The sequence below is a fragment of the Pseudorca crassidens genome, chromosome 1 (genome assembly GCF_039906515.1).
Source record: "Pseudorca crassidens isolate mPseCra1 chromosome 1, mPseCra1.hap1, whole genome shotgun sequence".
Taxonomy (NCBI): domain Eukaryota; kingdom Metazoa; phylum Chordata; class Mammalia; order Artiodactyla; family Delphinidae; genus Pseudorca; species Pseudorca crassidens.
This window is the reverse complement of record NC_090296.1, coordinates 176,599,238-176,612,014: the sequence shown is the minus strand read 5'-3', so window position 1 is coordinate 176,612,014 and position 12,777 is coordinate 176,599,238.

Genomic DNA, 12,777 nt, shown 5'->3' with positions numbered 1-12,777 from the left:
GATCAAGTGACTGAGGAAGAAATAATATGGGCCTGGTTTACAGATGATTCTGCATGTAATGCTGGCACTATCTGAAAGTAAATGGCCACATGTTAGCCTCAGTCTAGTGTGACCGTGAAGGAGAGTGTGGAGGAAAAATCATCCTAATCAGTTGAATTTCCAAAACTACATTTTGAAATTCATTTTTTTCATTTTATCTCTCTTTTTGAGAGAAGAAAAGTTGAAACATTTCTGTGTATCTTCCACAGTGCTCTAAGCATACTCATTTGGCATTTAAAATTATTTTTGTTCATTTATCAAAGGAAGATATTTTAATAAAGATTTAATCCATGGATATGCTTGTGTTCCAATCCTAACAAATTTTATGATAGTAACTGTCCATCTTACTGAGCCAAATTTCACTCTTGAAGCTTCTGAAAGTAAAGAAAAATAATACCAGCTCTTCATAACCTGCATCTCCCTGTGTTTTATGGCCTTTTTCTGGGTGCCCATAGCTCTCTCTCTTGTAGGGTCACTGTGAGGCTAACTGCAAAAATGTGCTTTAGAACTCCGTGAACACCTTGGGCGAGGGCAAAGGAGATGGTCATTACTTCAAGGTATTACTGATATTAAAACTCATATATCTTGTGCCATGCTAGAGGATAGTACCTAAAAATACAGTTGATAGCATCATCTTAGCAGCAATTAAATCCTCAAAAGCACAACGTGAGCATTTTCATTTTAAACCCAATTGTATTTGCCTTTGTCAGTCTCCCTCAGTTCCACACATGAATGGCCTGCTCTGTTATTATACACCATAGGGATGTTCTCGTCCCAGAGCAGAGACCCTGTTGGTGTACTGTAGAGAACAGATCAAGCATTAATGCATGACTGTGGCTCAGCTTTGTAGGAACACTGAATTCCATAAATGGAAGAACATTTTGAAAAAAGCAGTGCAAGAAATTACCAGTGGCTGAACACAACAACCAATTACAAAGAAACTGGTAGTTTTCCTATACCGCAGGCTGTTTTCCTTTATGCGTTTTGTAAGATGTTACATGACATATGGTCATGTGCACCTCAGGCATTTTTAATTTGGAGAGAAACATGACGGCTGCTCAAAATAAAGGAATCTTTCACATCTTTCAAGTTCCCTGGGCTGCAGCCATGTACTATGTAGAACAGAATTCTGGTTCCTCATGTGCCTGTTTACTTAGATATAGGCTTATCTTAGGCACTGCTGGTATTGATTTTCTATGTACAGGAAGTCCTCATGTTTAGGATAGTCATAAAAACTTCAGTAACATGTATCTCCTATCATCTGCTTCCATTTCAAATAACTACTCATCAAAGGTTGAACTCTTGCTGGAGTTGCTCAGTTCTTGATCTCCCAATTTATTTTCTAAAATATTCTATTTTGTGTGCTATCAAAGGGGAGTACATAATCAGATTCTTTAGTTAAGGATTTTAGGATAAAGTATAGCTCACTATACCTTTTTAATATTTTCTTCCAGATCAGTAACAAGTAGAGACATAAATAAAAGCACCATTACTCATGAGTAATGACACGTTTCCCTCCTACGAACTCAATAAAGGAAAACTGATCAGCATTAATCATCATTTAGAGTGTTAGTTTTTACTTTTTGACAGACGTTACTTCATAATTACTTTAAATAGTGAATATTGATAATGCAGAATATGAAAAGATAATTTATAAAATGTTATCAGGATAAAGTTGGAGTGTGCAGTGTTATCTCTTTCCTGAAGCCCATCATCCATTCTGAACAATTTTTTGGACTGATACAAATCATCTCTGCATAAACCCATGAGAATAGGAGCCACATTCATGCCAATAAAGCAAAAAAAGTAAAAAAGTAAGAAAATCAACCTTCAACCTGAAGCATGCAAATGGCCCCAGCCTTAGCTCCCTAGACTATCTTTATAAACTTGAGTCCCAGGATATTCTTCCCTAATCTTCCTAAGGTCTTTATTTTGTTCTGGTTCTGTCAGACTTCCTAGTCATTTGAATAAAACTGTTATCTGCTTCCTTCTGATGATTTTCCATAATAAATTAATTTTCTCATGTGACATTAATGTATTGTTATACTTCTCTAAAATATAGATTTCTTGTTTTTCAAAAAGATTAAGCTCCTTTACTATTTTGAATACATCTATTGTATTTTCCACAATTTTTTTGGTACAGATGTATTCAGAGAAAACAATTGATGTTTTTATATCTGATTATATCAAGTATATGTAAAGCAAAACATATACTTGTGTTGATTTGTTATGCATCACTCTTAGTGAGATAGATTTGCTTTTTCAAATATATCTTGTATTTACAAACCAAGACTTGATGTCACAAAAATCTGTACAAATAAAAGGCCAGGAATAATAATAGTGCATATTTCTGGTCACCAATCTAATGACTATGAGCTTCTCATTAAAATTATTTTTACTAGTTTTGTATATTTCCTTTATGTCCTTGAGAATACTGCATTTTTTCTAGAAGTTTTCTATGTGACTTATCTACTTATAATTTTTATTAATCACAGATTTTAACCTTTCTAACTCATATTTTATTGTATTTGACTCAATAATTGGCAGTATGTATGCTTTTATTTTTTAGGTTTGAGACAAAATTAGGACAATAGCATTTGCTTGTATTTTATTCCCATTCAGAAGTCCTTAAGTGTTTTCTGTTTCTGCATATCGATATTGTATAAGCTTTGAAGAATAAAAGCTGTGCCTACGTAGTTGTATATATGTCAGATTTTTATTTTTTCCTATGTTCTCCTCCTTTAGCTTAAAAAAAAAAAAATCCAACAAACAAAAAAGTCCCCAATGTCTCATTACATAACCATTTTGCTAGTCAGTGCTTCCTGTTGAAAATGAGACTCAATTAAAACAATTTCTTGTTATCCACAATCAAAAAGATTAATAGCATTTACTCTGTGCACTCCAGATAACCAACTTAACTCTACAGTTTTGTTCAACTAGTTCCAATCTATAAATTACTATGAACTTGAGAATTTTTCTCAAAGGGTCAATTTCTTAACCATGTATGCTAAAACTTTAGCGTGTTTTCTGCTACAGTATAGCAGAATTGCCAATCCCTTACTGATCTCTCCAGCAAATCTAATGCTACCTCTTAACTTGACCTGTACACTCTGACACTACCTACCTGTCGTAATACCATGGTGTTTTATGGTGTAATGTTTTAGGTAATCCTGTATTCTCATCAAGATGTTTAGTCTCGAGTACTGTGCATCCTCTTCAGAATCAGACGTTTCTGCTTATCACTTAGAATATAAGTTAGATACAGCCTCACTTCTGTGGTCCTATAACACTGTTTGTTTACCTAATAGGAGAAAATATGTTGCACTGAAATTATCTGCTTCTGTAACTGTCTCTAGTTCTTGAATATCAGCTCTTCAGTAATAGGGACTGGATTTATTAAACTCTGTACTGCTAGCACTTAGCAGCTAAATAGTTGTTCAATATACATTTGCTGAATTAAATTATATATGTTAACCTTGCTTCAGACAGAGTAAAACTTAAATAAAGCATCACGTAGAAGAGTATGGAATAGTTCAGAATGTGCAGCCATTCAGGGTGATAATATGTCCCAATAGTTCTCAAGATTATTTGAAGGACGAAGCACCTGGAACTCATAATTCTTTTTGAGAAACATTATACAAATAATTGCATCTGCCTTTCAATTTATTCCTGATTAAACTACACATTGTTTATGCACTGTGATCTCTAAAGGGGAAATAAACAAGGTGAGCCTTTGAGACCAATGATTGCCCTAATTTTCTGCCCAGAGAGAGGTCCTAGGCTATATGCAGAGCCTGACAGTTGCCTGGATTGAGCAAATAAAGTGGACAGTCTGGAGAGGCATAGGGAGCTAGAGTTATAGCGTAGAATAACAGAGAGGAGAGAGATGCAGAGAGAAAGAGAGGGAGAGAAAGAGAGAGAGAGAGAGAAAGAAAGAGAGTGCTCCAGAGATCTGAAGAGCTTACTCTTCCAGACTTCAGCTGAGTGCTAATCTACTCAAACATATGAAGACACTTTTGGAGGCCAAGAAAAGAACCATCAGAAAAAGAGAAGCATTACTGGGGTCCACATAGGGCCAGGAATAGTTCACATTTCCATAAATCAGCATGGAAAATGTTTTAATTCGAGGGGAATCACTTAGAGAAGTCAGAAGCGAATTGCTTCAGTAATAGAATAAGATTAAACATGTAACTGCTGTCTTTGAAAGAGAAAAGAGAAGGGATAGGAAAAAACATTTGAATAAATAAAGGCCAATAATTTTCTAAATTTGATGTAAACTTATAAACCCACATTTTCAAGAAGCTCAATGAACCAGAGGCACAAGGAACATAAAGAAATCTGACCAAGAACCATCATATCCAGTTGCTTATAGCAAGTTGTCTTAGTCTGCTCAGGGTACTGTAATAAACTACCACAGACTAAGTTGTTTAAACAAGAGACATTTCTCCCAGTTTTGGAGTCTGGAAGTCCAAGTTCAAGGAGCCTTCTTGGGAGGCCCTCTTTCTGGCCTGCAGAAGGCTGCCGGCTCACTGTGTCCTCAGATGGTGGAGAGAGTGAGAGCTCTGATCTCTCTTTTTCTTCTTTAAGGACACTAATCCCATTATGGGAGCCTCAACCTCATGATTTCGTCTAAACCTAGTCACCTCACAAAGGCGACACCTCTAAGTATCATCACACTGGAGGGTTAAGGATTCAACATAATGGATTATGGGGAGACACAAACATTCATCTCATGACACAGTTGATAAAGTGAAAGTTTCAAAGGCAGCCAGAGAGAAAATAAACATAATACACAGAGGGAAAAACATAAAAATGACCAGAGACACAGAAGCTACATCTTTTAAAGAACTGAAAGAAAAAAAAAAAAACTGCCAGCTTAATATTCTATACTCAACAAAAATATCCTTCAATAACAAAGGCAAAAGAGGAATCTTTTTTCAGACATACAAAATCTAAAAGAAGTTAGCACCAGCAAACCCGCATCAAAAGAAATGTTAAAGGAATTCCCGTGAGTGGAAAGAAATTGACACCCGATGGAAACCTACACAAAAAGGGAATTGCACAAGAAATGGTAACTATGTGGGTAAATATGAAAAAAAAATATATTGTCTTAAAAGTTCCTTTAAAATTATTGAGTTTTTAATACACATAACAGTATGCTATGTGGCTTATAAAATATGTAGAAGTAAATTTTATGATAATATCACAAAGCTCAGGAGGGGAACAAGGACATGTGCTTTTGCAAGGTTCTTGTGTGTGAAGTGGTGTAATATTACTCAAATTGTGATAAAAATGTATACCGTAACTCCAAAAATAGCCACCAAAAATAGGCAACATCATGTTTTATCTATTAAGTCAAGAAAGAAAATGAAATGGAATCATGACAAATACTGAGTTCAAAAGTAGAAGGAAAAAAAGGGAAAGAAAACAAAGAACAGATGGGACAAATAGAAAACAAAGAGCAAGATGATAGGTTTAAATGCAGCCTTATTGCTTGTAAATAGTGTAGACGTTTGGTTACAACAGATTTTCAGATGGATAATAATTGAGATTCAATTATTTGCTGCTATAAGAAACCTACTTTTATTATGAACAGACACATAAGGCAGGAGGTCAAGTTGGCCTTTTCTCTAGGAGTGAACAGATGTAGAAGGATACACCATATAATCACATGAAATTTGGAGACAGTATATCGATATCAGATGAAGTAAATTTCAGAGATGATCATGTTCTGAACACATATACCTCAAATAACAAAGCCTCAGAACACAGAAAGTAAAAACTACTTGAAGTGCAAGAAGAACTAGACAAATCTACAATTGTGGTTGACGATTTCAACATCTCTCCTTCAAGAATTAATAGAACAAGTAGACAGAAAATCAGTAGGTAAATAGAACACTTGAACAACACTATCAGCCAACTTGACCTAAATAACATTTTGAACACTCTTGTTAAAACAGCACAATATATGTTTTTTCCAAGTATACCCAGATGTTTTTAATAGACATATTCTGTGACATATAACATGACTTAACAAATTCAAAATAATTTAAATCTTACAAAGTAGTTTCTCTTATAATAGAATTAAATTGAAAATCATTAACAGAAGTATCTGGAAAATCTTCAAATATTTGAAACTAAGTACCATATTTCTAAATAATTCCTAGGTGAAAGAAGAAATCAAAAGGGAAATGAGGGAAATTGGGAAAAAGGGAAGTTGATCAAACTGAATCAAATAAAGTACAACTTATCCAAATGTGTGGATTGCAGTTAAGCAGTAAATTTGTAGCACTAAACTGCTCATATTAGAAAAGAATAGACTTGAATTAATGATTCAAGATTCTAGTTTCTAGTTAAGAAACTAGAAAGAAAGAGGAGCAAATTAAAAAAATAGAGAAAGGGAAATAATATTCATAAAAGCATAAATAAAATTGAAAGGAGAAATCAGTGAAACCAGAAGCTGCTTCTTTGAGATCAGTGTAATTGACCAGGCTTCAGTAAGACTAATCAAGAAAAAAGACAAGACATGAAGTATCAAGTGACAGCACTACAGATTTTACAAATATTGAAAAGATAAGTAAATATTATGTCCAACTTTGCCACTAAGTTCAAACAACTTACATGACATGGTCAGATTGCTTGAAAGACACAAAGTACCAAAGCTCACTTAGGAAGAGACAACCTGGGTGGTCTGTATCTATTAAATAATATGAATTCATAGTTAAATACCTTCCACAAAGAAAACTCCAGATAAACATGGCTACAATGTTTAATTCTACCAGACATTCAAGGAGGAAATAGTAGCAAGTCTACATAAACACTTCTAAAACATTGAGGAGAAATTTCTTCCTAAGACTCTTTCTATAAGACCAGCCTTACTCTGATACCAAAAAACAGACAAGGATGCTTATAAGACAACTAAAAAAAAAAAAAAATTCTTGGGAAGAAGAGCCATATTTTGTGTTTTACATATGTATCTTGCTTGCTAACAAATGAGCAGGAACAGGCCCAAAAGAATAAAAGAAATTCAGACAGAAATCTGTGACCAAAGAAAATTTCTAATTTATTAAGTTAAATCTTCCCTGAAAATTGGGAAGAGACTTCCAGACTGCTCTTTGCAAATGAGCTTATTTTAAAGATAATTGTTCTAACCAAATATTTATCTGATTCATTTTCAAAAAAGAAATAAGAGAAATTCCAGATGAATTATAATATTACTAGAGAAGATGCCCAAGCTTCTAGGGAACCAGATTTTTTCAGAGTTGTGAAGAAAAAAAGTTTTATTTCATGGTTTAGATCTCTGGAATAGTGTGTTTAAAAAGAGAACAATAATTTTAAAAGAATATATTCTGATTATAAAAGCCACAAACAAATACTGTAAAGCATGAGTGATACGTGGAGAAATTAATGTGACACTAATGAGATTGAACTTTAAAAAGGGATTAAGGATTAAACTACTAAAAAAAAAAATAAAAGTGGTAGCAAAAATGAGTAAAACGAAAGTGCTGGTAAGCCATAAGAAAAGGGTGATATACCTAAAGGCAAATTGACTTGAAACTTACTAAAAATCTGAAAGAAAGTAGAAATGGCTTTATTAAGTTCAGGTGCAGAGGATGAGTAAAATCGAGGAAGTGATAGACTTTCCACTCATGGGGGTAAAGGGTAAAGATAAGGAATAAGAAATACATTCATACTTAGCCTCCTCATCACTCCTAGAGAAAAGGCCAACTTGACCTCCTGCCTTATGTTTTAGCTGTATCTCCTGCCCTGTCCTTTCCCAGGAGGCTTCTAGCTTCACTGACGTTTCTATTCCCTAAATGGAGGGTACCACCTCCCAGCCCAGGCCCTCAGCAAAGGACATTCCCTTGACCTACACTGCCCTCATTTCCTAGTCACTTCTTGTACCTCCTTCCTCTCCCAACCTAAAAGTGGCTTGCTCTACGAGAACTGCTTACCACTGATACATAATCTTGTTTCTTTTATAGCACTTATGGTGCTACGTTTTATAGCACTATGTTTGTAATGATACATTTTTCTAGGTATTTGATTCATGTCTGCCTCCCCTACTAAACTATAAACTCCTTGGATGCAAGATTGTGTCTCACTCTTGAGCTTAGCATGTGGCACAACATAGGAATTAAAAAATATATATTTGAGACATTAATCAACAACAAAGAAGGAAGAATCAAACTCAAAACATAATCATCAAAGTGGAATAAATAAAAGCACAAAAATGAAACATTAAAGCCCAAGGTAGACTGAGGCAGTAAGAGCACATCTAGAATTCTGGTCCTCTTGCTTGAATGCCATCCTGAGCTATTGAAGTTCTCAGAGAGGCAGTGTGGTGAAGTGAAAAGATGTCTTCTTCCCTGCACATAACTGGTGCCTTATGACCTGATTCTCTTTTGTCTGCTGCATGCTACTGTTACTTACTCTTTCCTTTTGCAATGTCCTTTTCCTTCACTTTCACACAGCTCAGACATGGCTTGCAGACACTCAATATAAGATAACATCATGAGTAAATAAATTGGTGAATGGCAGTGGTAGAAGTTCTCATCATGGCCATGAGTGCTACACAGTCTAAGAAAGTTTTAAGTAATGGTGCCATCAGGATCTATAGCACTCCAGGAATCCAAAGCAACTCAAGACTTCCACTGACATCGTTTACTTTCCTTAATGACATTGGTGTGTCTCCCCGCTGGCAATGACATTTAGCCATAGGGGTGGGTGAAACTACTAGCTTAGAAAACACCTAGCTAGTTATAATAAGAGACAAAAGTCCCTGTAACCAAGTCATTCTGTTAGTCACAGGGCACACAGATAATGTAACCTTGCTGCTTGAATGTTCTCTAAAGTTTGTTCTCTTGATAGTTTGTTTAAATCGGGGAAAAATATAAACAGTTCTTTTTCGTTACCTTTCTGATGTAATTTTATTAGCTAATAAGCATTGTGACCCAGGAAATCATAGTTATAACAGTCAGATCATAGATTATGTCTTTATACATAATTTTAATTTATTTTCAGCTTTATTATATAAATTTGTTAAAAAGAAAAGTGAACTTCATTTCCTATTTATATTCTAGAGTCAATACTGCTTTGGGGGAGAATTTACAATTATAGGTTCATAGAAACAATATAATATGAAGAAGTGATAAATTTTTTATTTACCATATTATGCATCTCAGAAAATGTGTGGGCTTCTTTTATACACATATCCACTTTCATTTAACCGTTTCTTCCTTGTTACTAGAAAGCCCACATTTTCAAATGTTGTTCATCTTGGTTAAATAATGGGTCTTGTTAAACATAGCAACTGATACAAAGACCCCATGAAATATTTACATTTCACAGGTGAATGAAATCACCTTTCTTCTGGCTTTTATGTTAGCTGGCGATGTGCCTGGGATGTAAAGATAAGATAGTGGGGGGGGGACGGACAAAGATACTCTAGATTACCCGCCTTTTCCATACTATATATTAGGTAGGAACCCAGAGTAAAGTCTTCATGGAACCACCAACAACTCAAGTGGACACAGACCACAGTGACTTATATAAAAGTAGCTCGTGCACAGATGAATTGCTTTTGAACACAGAAGACTGATTTAATTCCCGGGAAGTCAGGATGGGGATTGTATCTGTGATAATAATGGTGTGAGGCAGACAGAGCTATTTTTAAAGAACTGCCTGGAGGCCAGAGGGCTTCTCCTAATGGGAGACGAGAAATCAGCATTTCTATCTTCACTTCTGAGAATGGAGCTCTGACTTTCCCAGCCTGCAAATCGCAAAAGCTGAACCTGTATGGATTAGTAAAACATGCTGCAGAGAATAAGAGGAAAAATGCAGCCACACTATTCTGCATAGTGCCTCATCTGTAAATCTGTGATTAATATCTGAGCAGCTTCATGTGGCAAAAAGAAAACTCAATACATAGAAAGTCAGAGCTTGTAAGTCATCATCCTCAGTCCATTGCACTGTTACCAGTTATTGCCTCTGAACAATGCATGCCCGTAACAACTATCCAAGTCATACATAACGCATACTAGATGGGAAAACCCATGCCCACACTAGTCATATTAAATCCACAACTCAAAATGTAAACCCTTTGCTTATTGACATCTCTCTATGTTTAGCATCAGATTCTAATTTTATTCATTTATTTGCAAATGTGGGCTTATCTCTTGGTTGATATTCTTCAAAAGTAAAGATTATATCTCCAAGCAACAAGAACAAACCAAAACAAAAGAAGAAAACAACCAAAAAAACACTTCAGCCTGAACTAAATTGCTCTTCTTCCAAGTAAGTTTAATTTGAAGTAATCGAATTACTCTATAAATGATCTTTCTCCTTCTCAAAGCTCACATCAAATAGCCAGAAACATCTGTGAACGGAGAGGAGGCTAGTCAGGGATCTAGGGAGAATTTTATAAACACAGTACAACATTCAGCCTCTGCATCTAAAAGGCTCAGGGAACTGTTCCTGCAGTAAAGGAAAACTGTATCCTTTATTCAGTGCCATTCTTCCCACTTTTTAATGGAGAAATCACTGCTTTTAAAATGCTTAATTTCAGAGAAAAGGAAGTTGAGATAGAGATATTTAAGCTAGCATCAGAGTTAAAAGCAAAGATTGATAATGCTTTTCAGAAAAATGAGACATTTAAAAGTCAGGCTTTAAACAGGGTTACTTTGTGCATGATTCTGTCGTTCCGGGGGGTAGGGTATAGCAGGATAAGAAATATCTTACCCTCTTTCTAAATCTTCTGCTGTTCAGTTTTTTATGCTCTGTTTTCACTCTTTTTAATAATTAAAAAGAGCTTTTGCTTTGTTTAAACTAGAGTATGTAATAGTACTTATTGAGTACTTACATTTTCAACTTTAAAACACAGTCTAAACAAACACACATCAAACCTGTAATTCTTTGCTTCAAAAGTCATATTATCTACTAGTTGCTGTCCTGTTTTGCTCATCATTCCCTTTACAGATAAACTTCTGGAAAGCATGTTTCCATTCATTTTCTCCAGTGACTTGCTTCCTAGTCATCCTTCAATCTACTACAATTGAGCTTCTGTGTCCCAAACTCAAATCCAATGATCAGTTTGCCAAATACAATTGATAATTTTAGATCCCATTTTATAAAACTTCACACAAGTACTACATAACTCAGGAATATTCTCCCCTTATACTCTTACTCCTCTTACCACCTCTGAGTTAAGCACTGTCGATCATTTAGTGTCTGTCTTCCTGTTCCCCTGCCTATGCGTGTATATGTGTATGTATATAATGCAGGCTGATTAAACCGCTTTCCAGTCTTTGCCTTCTCATCCTTTAATAGATCCTGCAGCTCTTTCTTTATCAGCACTGCAGTGTATGTGGCTCTACAGTGTAGGCGGGGCTACATCATCCTTTCTAATGGCTGTGGTATGGGTGCAGCATGAGGTATATAACTTCTCTGTTGCCGATGAACATTTAAGTTGTCAAACACTTTTTGATGTGTCAGTGAACATTTTTGAATATCACTCACCAACATTTTGGTGAGTCATAGGTAATACACTTAATAAAATTACAGATACTGCCAAGTCCTACCAAAATCTTTCAACAACTTCTCTCACCACCAACAAATAAAATGCATATCCATATTCCTGCTTGTGAAACACACTTCTCTGTTATTGACTATCTCATGGTGAAAAAGATCATCTTCCACTGATAATTAGTGAGGGTAATCATCCTTTCCTATATATACTCACTGTATGCCACCATTGCTTTCTCCTTTATAATCTTTTCAAAAATCTTTATGGCATGGTTTGCCAATCAAATTGAGATTAATATTGGAGATTTTTAACTTGAAAGACCTTAACCACTTATGTTTTATATATTGCAAATATTTCTTACATGTGCTATTTAATTTTGAACATTTTAATGTTATATTGTATAATGCATGAGTTTTTGAGTTATATAGTCATGTCGGCAATCTTTCCCTTTATTTGGACTGTATGACTTGCTTCTGAAGATCATCAAATGCTACTTTATAGTTTATTCTATTACTCTTCTAGTTCTTTAATCCATCAGGAAATTTCCTCTCTCTCTCTCCATATATATTTCTAAAACATTTATTGAATTGTTTATAATTGCTGAGTGATTCTTAATATTATGTGTATTATAAAAATAGCACATTTCATAGGCCTGTTTATGAGCTCTCCATTTTTAAAAAAAATTTTTAAAGACTGATTGATTGATTGATAGATTTCTGGCTGTGTTGGGTCTTCGTTGCTGTGTGCAGGCTTTCTCTAGTTGCGGTGAGCGGGGGCAATTCTTCGTTGTGGTGCATGGGCTTCTCATTGTGGTGGCTTCTCCTGTTGCGGAACACAGGCTCTGGGCGTGCAGGCTTCAGTAGCTGTGGCATGCGGGCTCAGCAGTTGTGGCTCATGGGCCCTAGAGCGCAGGATCAGTAGTTGTGGCACACAGGCTTAGTTGCTCCGCAGCATGTGGGATCTTCCCGGACCAGGGCTCAAACCCGTGTTCCTTGCATTGGCAGGCATACTCTTAACCACTGAGCCACCAGGGAAGTCCCAAAGAGCTCTCTATTTTTTGTGCTGGTTACTTGTTTATGTATGCATGAATAACTCATTATTTCAATTTTTGCATTTTAATAATTCATTTTTATAATTAATAGGGTATGTCCATCCACAGTATTATTTTTCAATATTTATTGATTTTTTTAGTGCTTTTATCTTCAACTTAGTCT